The sequence below is a fragment of the Gadus macrocephalus genome, chromosome 8 (genome assembly GCF_031168955.1).
Source record: "Gadus macrocephalus chromosome 8, ASM3116895v1".
Taxonomy (NCBI): Eukaryota; Metazoa; Chordata; class Actinopteri; order Gadiformes; family Gadidae; genus Gadus; species Gadus macrocephalus.
The window spans coordinates 21070641-21082614 of record NC_082389.1 but is presented as its reverse complement, the minus strand read 5'-3'; the positions used below and the strand labels follow the sequence as shown (position 1 = coordinate 21082614).

At 44.6% G+C, this 11974-nt stretch overlaps 2 long non-coding RNA genes across 2 annotated transcripts; one reads left to right on the top strand and one right to left on the bottom strand.

Moving 5' to 3' along the window:
* Positions 1–1623: 1623 nt before the first annotated feature.
* On the bottom strand, positions 1624–4415 carry LOC132463590 (uncharacterized). The gene is made up of 2 exons (XR_009527070.1): positions 3141–4415; positions 1624–2659 (listed from the first exon to the last, which is right to left on the bottom strand). It is a non-coding gene; the product is annotated as an uncharacterized LOC132463590 (long non-coding RNA).
* LOC132463591 (uncharacterized) lies at positions 2654–3854 on the top strand. Its single transcript, XR_009527071.1, has 2 exons — positions 2654–2902; positions 3114–3854. It is a non-coding gene; the product is annotated as an uncharacterized LOC132463591 (long non-coding RNA).
* Positions 4416–11974: the final 7559 nt, after the last annotated feature.

The window sequence follows — 11974 nt, the reverse complement described above, 5'->3', positions numbered from 1 at the left end:
GGCACCAGGTCAGCTGCCAATCAATCAGAGGGTCGGCAACATGGACGACGAGAGACTGATTGTCGAAGTGGAGAAACATAAAATCATTTACGTAACCAATCATCCTTTTTATAAGGACAATGGCAGAAAAAGCCTGGCATTTAATTGCAATAGTTTTGGGAGTGGATGGTGAGTACAAAGTACTACTTAAAAGATAAAAAAAAGTGTAAAAAAATGTGATTTTAAATGAACTGTACATAATCTACCTTTGAGTATCTGTAAAATATGTCCTGATCAGTGCAAAGTTACAGAACATTTTTAATTACTTTAAATATTAGTTTTCTTTAGAAGTGCTTGACTGAATAACTTTTAAACTTTTGTACTTTCTGGAAAAAAGATACATAGAAAATATTTCACACAGCTATGGTATTAAAGGTGTATACAAATATGAAATACTATTACCCAGTGTTAAATACTGTAGATATAGTCTATGGAAGCATATATGTAAATTTGCAAAAGTTATAACAATAAAAATAGAATAACATTGTCAAATTCTTTGAGTTCCTTTATTCAAATTGAAAAGCTATAGCGTCCCCGTGATTGCAATCCACTTCGCCACGCTCCATGTGTTGCGATATTCAAATGAAATTTCAATTCGCAAAACGAACGCTTTGCAAAAGATTTGGCAAAACGTTTTGCAAAATGTTTTCCAAAACGTTATCCAAAAAGTCAATATGCAAAGTGTCAAACGTATCAGCCAATCAGCGTCTGGGCGGGAACTACGTCACTTGCTCGTAATTTTCTTGTTCACGTTCAATTCGTATGTGTCAGATCCATTGGTCACCAATGGAGATTATTGATGCGCTCCGAAGTTTGGCCGATGATGTGGAGAACAATCGTGTTGAAGACACAGATGCAGTAGATAGAGTGCGTGTTCTGGGAGATAGGATAGACGACTTATCCTCACTGGTACATTTTGACGCCAGTGTGGTAAACACAAAGATTTCCCAAGTGCTACAGGCACTGCGAAACATAGGGTCGGGAGACCCACCGTGGAGATACCCTTGGAGGCAATAGAAAGTGACGTAGTTCCCGGCCAGACGCTGATTGGCTGATACGTTTGCCACTTTGCATATTGACTTTTTGGATAACGTTTTGGATTACGTTTTGGAAAAGGTTTTGCAAAACGTTTTGCCAAATCTTTTGCAAAGCATTCGTTTTGCGGATTGAAATGTCATTTGAATATCGCAACACACGGAGCGTGGCGAAGTGGATTGCAATCACGGGGACGCTATAGCTTTTCAATTTGAATAAAGGAACTCAAAGAATTTGAGAAAATGTTATTCTATTTTTATTGTTATAACTTTTGCAAATTTAATTGAGGATTGCATTGTCACTTTGCATATTAAAATACACTTTGAATAACGTATTTACAAATTACATTATGAAATTGCATAATGCATTGTCAATTGCATAACGTAATTACTTATTGAATTGCAAATTGCAAATTGCATTGCCATTTGAGATTTGCTACATATATGCTTCCGTAATAGTCAGCTGTGTTAATTGTATCTAGTTCACACTTTTACCCTTTTGTTATGGAGGGTAATAAAACAGATGTTTTGTATAAAACATTTGACCCTTTTGTCAAATGTTTTATTTACAATGAATGATAACATTTTTAGAATACAACAAAGATTATCTCATCTGTAATGAGCATGAAAAAACAAAACAAAAAAACATCTATTTACAAATATAGACATTTTCCACACTTTTGGCAAAACTTTCAAACCATCCTGTCCTGCCAAGACACACTGCCTTGTGGGGAGTTGAAATAGGTGTCGAAGATTTCCCTCACATTACAGGCCTCTCTCGAGGCTCTGTTTCCTCCCATGTGGCGTACTGATGGCAGGTTTCTCCCCTATTGCTCTGCCTCCTCCAGCAACCTCACATTCTCTCTCGGGAAAAGCAGGAAGTTATGGAGAATGCATGCAGCGAAAACAAGGGTGTCCACATTTTGTGGGTGCAGGTTGATCCTGCGATGCAAGATTCTCCACCTGGAGGACAGAATGCCAAAAGCATTCTCAACCACCATCCTTGCCCTTGAAAGTCTGTAGTTAAATATCCTCTTTTGGTGAGTGAGGTTCTGTCCGGGGTATGGTCTCATTAGGTATGGCTTCAGTGGGAAGGTTTCATCACCCACCATGACATGTGACACATCACCCAAGTGAGCAGCGCCAGGCAGAGAGGTACTGGGTGGGACATGAATCGTTTTGGTCTCCATTCCTCTTCCGAGAGCTGACCCAGCATATACGCCGCCATCACTGGTCCTTCCGAAGTCCCCCACTTGAATGACCCTGAACCTGTAGTTCGAGTCCACAAGTGCCAAAAGCACTATTGAGAAAGTTTTCTTGTAATTGAAATACTGACTCCCATTCTTGGGGCTTGGATGGTCACATGCTTCCCATCTATTGCTCCCAGACAGTTTGGAAAATTCCACTTCTCCCAGAAGCCTTGAGCCACTTCCTCCCATGTCTCTTGTGTTGGCCTGGGTAGGAACCTCTCCATCATCATTTTTTCAACGGCAGCACACACCATGTGGACTGAGTTCCTTACAGTAGTGTGCCCCAGGCGGTAGCTATATGCCAGACTCACTAGTGAATCTCCAGAAGCCATGTACCTGTGAGGGAAGAAGCAAATAAATATAAGGTATATGTGAAAAATTTTCATTCACCCGTGTCTCTCCTTTGTTTCAGCTGACATGTGTAAAGCAAGATGGAAGGCTTTAAGGGACGCATTCGCAAAAAACAGGAAAAAAGGCATTCCAAGTGGATCGGCAGGTGGCACACAGAAGGACTGGAAGTATGCAGAGATCATGTTCGAAGGATCATTCCTTCGTTTTGCCCCATCTACAACCAAGAAGGTCTTTATAAATTACTTAAACATAAACATTGCATGAAATAGTTGAAGCCTCATACAACAGTTATATATAACTCAATAACAGTATTTGTGTTGTAAAAAATGTATCTTTAAAGTGTGCTATTAAAGTGGTGAGAACTTGTATATAAAACTGTTATGTTCATATGCAAATTTATCCTATGTATAACTTTTTTTTTGTTTTTGTTTTTATATAGTTCAAGAAGCAATGTCGGGTCGGGTACCCCTCAGTCAGACCGGTCTGAGGGTCGGTCCAGCACCCCTGGCATTTCATTGCAACAGCCTTCGACATCTCCGGCTCCATCAACCTCAGCACTGTCTGCCTCTAGGTCCCGGAACCCCAGGGACAGAAATATTTCAAGGCCGGCTGTTGCAGCGCAGGCCCCCAGGGAAACCAGAAGAGGCCAAAGACCGATAGACACAGGCATTGGGGACCGGCTGATGTCTTTGCTGGAGCAGCCGGTGCCAAAACCCCATATACCCGATGACGAGCTGGACGAGGCATATCATTTTGCGATGAGCATTGTGCCAATGTTGCACCGCTTAAACAAGGACAGTCGGCAACAGGCCAAAATGGAGATCCTCACTGTTCTTCACCACCTCGAAAGTGGCCAACCTCCACCTTTACCTCCCCCCGCTCTGGGACAAACATCCCGACCCCCACAATCTCAACCTCCTCCTCCCCCAACACAGTTGCCTTCTCCTATTCAACCAATTCACCCCCCCACACAAACAGAGTCGTTCACACAAATGAGTCCTGACTGGGAAGACCCGAACGACCCATACTACACGTAGTACAAGCGTTGCTTGTTTGCCAGTTTTCTTTACATTTGTTACTATTTTTAAGTTTTTATTCTTGTTTTTGAAAATCTTTTTTCACTTTATATATTTATTTATAACGTTTATATGTTGAAACCGTATTAAAAAATGTTTCTTCAGCTTGTGGTCTGTGATTTCATTTGTTTGTGGCTTACCTTAGTGCTACAGCCAGTCTCTGCTTAGGTTCTATGGCAGCTCTGTAGTTTGTGCTTTGCCTGGTCACTTCAGGGCCGATGAGGGATAGAAGTTCGTCCATTTGCTCTGCACTCATTCGGAAATACTGATGGTGGCGTTGACTGTCCAGCCTCAGTTCAGCCACCAGATGGTGAAAATCGCCTTGTTGTCTTCTTTTCTGGTTGAGGGGATGAACCCAGAATCGGCTCCTTCGCCCTCTACCCCTCCTCTGCAGTCCTTCAAGTAGGAGAACTAATGCAAGTGTTCTTCTTCTGCAAGGCACTATATGTGAACAATACACATGAAATAATTATCATGAATGAACCTTATTGTTTTATAAACAAAAAAAGCAACAAATCATTGCTCCATGTCTTGTCATTCATAACTGGACTTTTAACAGTATTAACTATGTGATTACAGTGTCAATACAGCACAACAATGTAGGGCATAATGAAACTACGATTTAAAATCGTAAAACCAGGCAAATATAGAAATTGAGTAGCAAACTTACCCATGGTAGAAACAGAAAATTGAGGATAGATGGCCAGTAAGCTGTCCTTAATATACGTTCAGGATATGCGTGATCTCGCGTGAATACGGCTGGCTCGCAAGGCAGTGCTACGCTGCCGTTACGCACCCGGTAGGAATGGACGCAGGGCAGAGGACGCAGCCGTTCCGCGGTGCAGCCGTTCCGCGGCGCGTACGGTGGAATCCCGGTGTAAGGGTCTTAAAACGCGGGGAGAGGAAAGCGGCAATTTTATGGATATGGATGATGATCATCTTCTCGTTCTAGAGCTCTCCGGCACGTCTGCGGATGTGTTGCATGTACGATGGGTCGCTGTACCTAGACTCACAGTGCCTTCGCAGCCTGTGGTACCACAACAAAACTTTGTTGATAGTTGGATATTGGTCTCCCTCCATATCCTCTGAGGCATGTTTGAAGGGGGTCAAGAATTCGCCAACTGCATTGAGGACCTCCACCTGTATGCCGTTGAAGCGGTGTTCTTGACCCTTTTCTTCGAGCAGTCGTCGAATCTCACTGTGTTGCCTCGCGATTGAGTTCATAATCTCTGCCTACTATTCCACCTTGTTTCACTCTCCTGAACCGCAGCATGCGGATGGCTAAGTGTACTGCCAGACTTTTTAAGGTAAGCAACCAGATGCTTGCACGGAATAATCTGGTCAGTCACTTCGCCCATACAATCTGGTGCGTCCCTTTCTTCGAATGTGTGCTTTAGAACAGTGTTGAGTACGTGCGCTGCGCAGGGTATCCAATTAAAATTCTTGAGTGCGGCCTTAATGTTGGGGTCCTGGACACTTACCAAGACAACCTTTGACATGTTGTCAGGGGAAATGCCAACTTCAAGAAGTTCTTTGGTAATCTGTTCTTGTATGTTGGGGGCCGTTTTTCTGAGCGCATGGTCAAGTTCTAAGGTGGAAATCACTCAACTGAAACGTTTCCAATCTTCAGTAACAAAGTGACATGTTAGTACTGTGTACGATTTCATATGAAAGCTGTCAGTCCACATGTCTGTTGTGATGCCTATTCCATTTTTCATGGCCTTTTTAATCAGCTCGATTAGGCTCTCCTTTTCTTTCCTGGCCTGCTTTTTGGCCCTGTCGCAAATTGTTTGTCGGTGAGGGAGGACAGAGTCTACGTCCACTGATCCAAACCGTGCACAGACATTCTAAGCCCTTGTGCCACACGAGTAAATCCCTTTCCAGAGACAACATCAAACGGACGTAGGTCCGAGCAGCAGAATGCTACAAAGTCATCCACAAGTTTAGATTTTGCTGTGAGTGGAACCTTGTTTTTCATGAATGCAGGCATTAAGGGTTGTTCTGAATGAGCTTGTGTGGAGGAAGGCTTGTTAGGCTGTGGAGCCGACCCACGGCATGAATGCCGAAGTAGGTTCGATGTACCTGTTTTATGCCCGTCGTATTTGTACAGCATCTCACACTCAAAGCAGACAACGTAGTCTGTAACAGTGTCATCGGACAAGACGACACTTCTAAATTTTTCCCAAACCTTGCTTTTTTGGCCCTCCTTCGTCACAACCTTTGCATCGCCCTTTTTTAACTTTTCTCTAATCAAGTTAGCCATGTCTTCATTGGAGATCTCTAAGAGGTTTTGGCGGTGTAAACAACTACGGATACCATATAGGGTAAAACAATTCGATTAAGCAGGTGGAACGCTGCCGCCTGGTGGCCGTTGATTGAGAATTAGTGATTTCAGACTTTGACCCAAACCTGCCCGCGACCGCAATATTTTATGAATATCAAACCCAAACCCGCCCGACCCACGGGTAACCCGCGGGTGTCTGCAGGTCACGGGTAGACCTGCGCATCACTACCGTGTGTCATCATGACAGCACCACCGGCACCGACGTTATCGAAACTTAAATCAGCGGAGGCTCACGCTGGTCCAAGAGGAAGACCATCCTTATCGTTTTTAAGAAAAAAATTGAAAAATAAAACCGCAATTTTATAATGTGATAAATTATTATTATAAAAAATATTATAAAGTTAGGGTTAGGGGGCGCTATCGGACGATGGAAGCTTGTAGACGATTGCCCAACCCTAATAATAATAATAATAAATTAAATTTATATAGCGCTTAATATGGTACTCTAAGACGCTTTACATATTGCCCTATCAAAACTATGTAAAACAGATTAGGAATAAAAGAAAAACAGAGGTTAAACATGAAGAATAAGGTGGGAGTTAGGTGGGGAAGGCTAGTGTAAAAAGGTATGTTTTGAGTTCAGATTTGAAAGAAGAGAGGGTTGGAGAGACTTTGATGTGGGAGGGGAGTGTATTCCAAAGGGTGGGGGCAGCAACTGAGAAGGCCCGATCACCCCAAGTCCGTCGCTCAGTCCGTGGAACTTGTATCAGGTTGGCAGAGATGGACCTGAGGAATCGGGAGGGAGCGTGGTGATGGAGGAGGTCGGCAAGGTAGGGGGGGGCTAGGCTGTTGAGGGCCTTGTAGGTAATGAGTAAGATTTTGAAGTTGATTTGGTGTTTAATTGGAAGCCAATGGAGTTCACGGAGGACAGGTGTGATGCGTTCTCTGGAGCGGGTACCAGTGAGGAGGCGAGCAGCTGAGTTCTGGACATATTGAAGTTTTTTGAGGACTTTGTTGGTGGAGGCTTGCAGCTGAGTTCTGGACATATTGACTTTTTTCGAGGACATTCCTGTTTCTTTAAACACTCCAAGGCCTTTTGCTTTTTTGCAAGTTTTGCATCCAAGATATTCACCATTGACAATAAGCCATGGGTTCTATGTCGTATAGGCTTCGCCTTTTAAGGCTATCGCTATTGGGTTATCCCCAGGCGTGAGCCGTAGCACTGAAAAAATTGTAATCCCGCCCACCAACAGCGTGGGCCTCAATTACGTCCGCGTGCCTCAACGACGTCCGCATTTCGCAGATATAGTTAGGCGCCGGCGGACTCTGCTCCCATTTTCTTCAGGACGATCCTGTAGCATACTGTAGTAAATAAATAGATATTATGGACTCAACGGCGAACGGCATCTGCAAGACATGTAACGCGGGTTACATCTTGCCGTATGGCGGCCATGAGGTGTGCGAGGGCTGCCTTGGGCATGAACATGCCTTCTTGGCACTCTCGCCGCCCTGCCTGTGTCGGCATTATGCTGCGCTGCCCAGACAACGCGGAGCCGACACTGCCGCTGCCATTGCTGAACGGGCCGACGACTATACTGTCCCGCGACACGCCCCGCCCGTCTCGCCCCGATCTGGCCGATGTTTCCCGCCATCAGCCAGTACTTCAGTGGGGCTGCGGCGGAGCCCGGGAGGCTCGGTGCCCCGGTGAAAACATTTATCCAGGTCACGAAGACGGAGGGTCTGACAGACCGGGGTTACAGGGCGGTACCGCCGCTGGATCCCGCTCTGTGTGCTGTCTTTGGAGTGAAGCCGGGGCTCAGCGACCACTGTCCCACTCCCAAATACCAGCTGACGGCCAAGCTTACAGACAGAGCGCATCGGTGTATGATGCAACAAGAGGCTGTTATGAATAACATCGCCCTGCTGCCGCATAACATCTCCACCATGGGAGTAGACCCTCATCGTCTGACCGAACAGGCAGTCGACGTGGTGAAGGATGACACCGCCGGTGTCATCCTCTGCCTCTGCTCCACCGGCGCGGTGGCAGCGGCCCGGACGGCGGCATGGCAGCACCTCATACAGAGGAACCTGTGGCTGCAGCAGACCCCGGGCATCCCTGAGCCGATGAGGCGGCAGTTACTGGAGTGCCCCATCAGCCCGGACGTGCTGTTCGGGCCCCGTCTGTCATCTATGGTGGATGACATGCAGGCTGCTTCCGAGGAGGCAGAGAAATTCCGGAGACACGTCTCCCGCCCTCCGCCTCCCCCCGGGCGGCAGCGCTCCGCTCCAAGCCCCCGTCGCTGCCATAGGCCCCCGGCAGTCACTGTCGCGGCGCCGCCGGCAGCTCCTCCTCCTCCTCTGTGTCAGCAGTCTGCTGCCCGGTCACAGTGTTATTCCTCCTCGCGTCCAGAGATTTGGGTGGCATCTGCTCTCTATTTCTCCTCTCACTGTGTCTTCAGTCTCAGTCTCAGATTCTTCTTTCCTTGTATCTCCCTCTACTTCAGATTCTGATTCAGATTCTCCACTCTTCATCTCTCCTGTCCTTGTTTCTTCTCTTACTCCTCTCGTACTACCTGTTTCTTCATCTCCTCCCTCTAGTTCATCTTTCTCTGTCTCCCCTTTCTCTATTTCCTCATTCTCTGTTGGTCTTTCACTTCCTCTTTCCTCTTCTCCACTGTCATGATTTTGTTCTCTCACCAGCCTCCTCACTCTCTTTCCTCTCTCTATTTGATCCCCTGGTGTTTCTCCTCTCCCCGTGCTCTCTGCATCATTGCCTGTCCCATCACTGCCTGAAAAAAAGATGTGGAATTTAAGAGTTGTGGGGCTGAGAACACTAGGCTAGGTATCCCTCGCCCCTTCCGAGTTTGAATTTTAATTCAATTCGCCCTGCTACAACGTGCGATCGAACGATTGAACTTGGTCTGGCGATAGCCAGGTAATGAGAACACCAGTTAACAGTTAACAGCTTGTCAATAACACTGACAACCAAATTTAGGCTTTAACATAGCGACCGAGCTATAGCGACGTTGATACGCCAAAACCGAAGTTTGATATGGATAATGAAACTCTGACTTTCGCTCATTTTGACATGTGCAGTACACGGATAGCATGACTACGCATTGGCCAATCTGAATGCTCATAGTCATTGAATAGTTTATCAAGTTAAATAGATTTATAAATTGATCATCTTCAGTCTTACTTTGTACTTGAGGCCTTTTTCGGGCATCTGTGGGAGTGGGAGCACTCTATGGTCTCTTTAAAAATAAGCCAGCCGCGAGGCACTGATTGGAGGGTCACAGATCATAATAGGCCTACAGCGCAGATGAAAATGATTCAGACTACAGAGTTTATTTGTTCAACAATATGAAACTTAGTCTTTGTTTTAAAATGATACCAAATTTATTTCCGATTATTCCAACGGCAGAATACAAGGCACAGGGAATTTTGAGGTGCGTATGTGACATGTTGTGTAAAACAATTTATTCATACATACAATTTATTGTGAGGTAAACATAATTCATTTGAAAAGCTAATTTCTGTTCGATATTATCACAGTTACTATAGTATCTATTTTTAGAATATGTAATTTAATTTATAGTAGTTGTGAATGTATATGAAAACTATCCAACTGATGAGTACTACCAAAAAGAGGAATGCAGATAGGTAATTCAGATCCTTATTTGTGTGGGTGAATGATTCGTCGATCTGTTGGTAATGCCTCGGGGCTCCAGTAGGGGGATCGCGCTCCTCTTCCTAATACAGACGAGTGAAGGAAAGAGCTGCGTGTGTGTTTTCCTCATCCTTCTCCCGTTACTATTCCCCTTTTTAAGGTTATTACCGTTTGCAAAGCACTGTATACATATGAACAGAGGTTGATAGCATTTTTTCCTTATGCTATGCTAGTTTTAAATGCATGGAAAAGTTTTTGTTGGACTTATTTGTTGTTTAGTTTTTTGCTACCTCTGACGTGCAGGCTAGCAGCCGGATACCTTGTGGCCACGCCATAGTCTGAATGTTGACATTAGTGTTTAAGCGTGTTACTGTTTATTTATATTAATATATTTGTGTCTAATTCATGTCATGGCGATGGAAATTGATAAGTCAACAAGTTAAAAATACATTTCATTATTCAAATGTTCCATGATAACATAGTTTGTTTATAGCATAATTCACATGTCGTGTTTATTTAGTTAAAATAATAATTTACATCATTTAGAACTATTTGCGATCCTAAAACTGAGTCTGCGTATGTATACATTTGTCTGAGGTTTGTATGTGTTGTGCAAAATAAGATTCAATACAGACGAGTGAAGGAAAGAGCTCCGTGTGTGTGTTCCTCATCCTTCTCCCGTTACTATTCCCCTTTTTAAGGGCACAACACGTAGACGCTATTTCCTAAATTCCAGAGGCGTGCGTAAACGGCGTTTACGTGCGTTTACCCTCCACTACAGCCCTGGGCGCCGTTTCCTGATAATGATGGATCCACGCTTGCACGATCATTCTCACGATGGATCTTGCGATCCATCGTCAATTTCTTTGGAGTGTTTCCCGAAACTCCTCTTAACATGAACGCGCGTTCACTGCACTCACGACGTTTGTAGGATTGTAACTGTCTACTGACACGGTGCTGAAATGGGCTCCGTAGAAGGGGGGGACGCAGGAATGTCGCAGGAAAAATGGGGTTAAAAAGGGTTAAAATATCTCCCTGAAAAAGAGTGGGAACACTCTAGGCGAGGTGCGGCACTGGGACACGTCGGAGAGAGGCGGGCAACAGGCTAACCACGGTCAGATGGTTGGGGAGTGGGAAGGAGGACACAGGCAGAGAGAGATCCAGTTTGGCCGCAAAGGGCATTTATTTATAGTTATCTTTTCCTTTCTTTAGTATTTCTGGAATTAGTGCAAGTATGTGTGCTGTAACACAAAGGAGACAAAAAAATATCATAATCAGCACAGTATACATTCATTGTCATGAATTTAGTTTGGGCCCAATTGGCCACTTAAGGTGCGAACACACCAAGCGCGTACCTCGCGTACCATGTACGTGCGTAACGCAGCGAAAATGTTGCTTGACCATTTTGTGTCAAAAATGGTCAGATACGCGCGTATCTGACCATTTAAGGAGTCCGAGGATTAAGGAGTCCGAGGAAGGAAACCCAAACGCCGCCGTGTTTGGATGGATGATAGAGCTTGGATCGGGTTAGATTAAATAATCTCGGATATAAATAACAATAATCGGGTTAAATAACTTCACATGGTGTGTCTGGTGTGTTTCCAGCATTCGTAGTGTTGATCAGCAGAGAAATGGTCCGCCAAGACGTTGAGGTTGCTTAGCAATCAGAGACTCTGTCCATGCAAGTGAACGGAGCGTTCACTCTTCGTCATAACTATCAAACCAAACATCCTTCACATTCACCGAGCGAACATTATGAGAGTAAAATGCACATTTCTCACTAGAAATGTTTCCATAAACGCATTTAATGGCGTAACTATGTTACTATTTCCACTCAGAATAAAGAAAGTTGCCGGCCGTGGCTGCCATGGACATGGCTGCTCTGGAGTCCGAGGTAGGAAACCCAAACGTCGCCGTGTTTGGGTGATAGAGTTTAGATCGGGTTAGATTAAGTAATCTCGGATATAAATAACAATAATCGGGTTAAATAACTTCACATGGTGTGTCTGGTGTGTTTCCAGCATTCGTAGTGTTGATCAGCAGATATATAGTCCGCCAAGACGTTGAGGTTGCTTTAGTAACCAGAGACTCTGTCCATGCAAGTGAACGGAGCGTTCCCTCTTCGTCATAACTATCAAACCAAACATCCTTCACATTCACCGAGCGAAGATTATGAAAGTAAAATGCACATTTCTCGCTAAAAATGTTTCCATAAAAGCATTTAATGGCGTAACTATGTTACTATTTCCACACAGAATAAAGAAAGATGT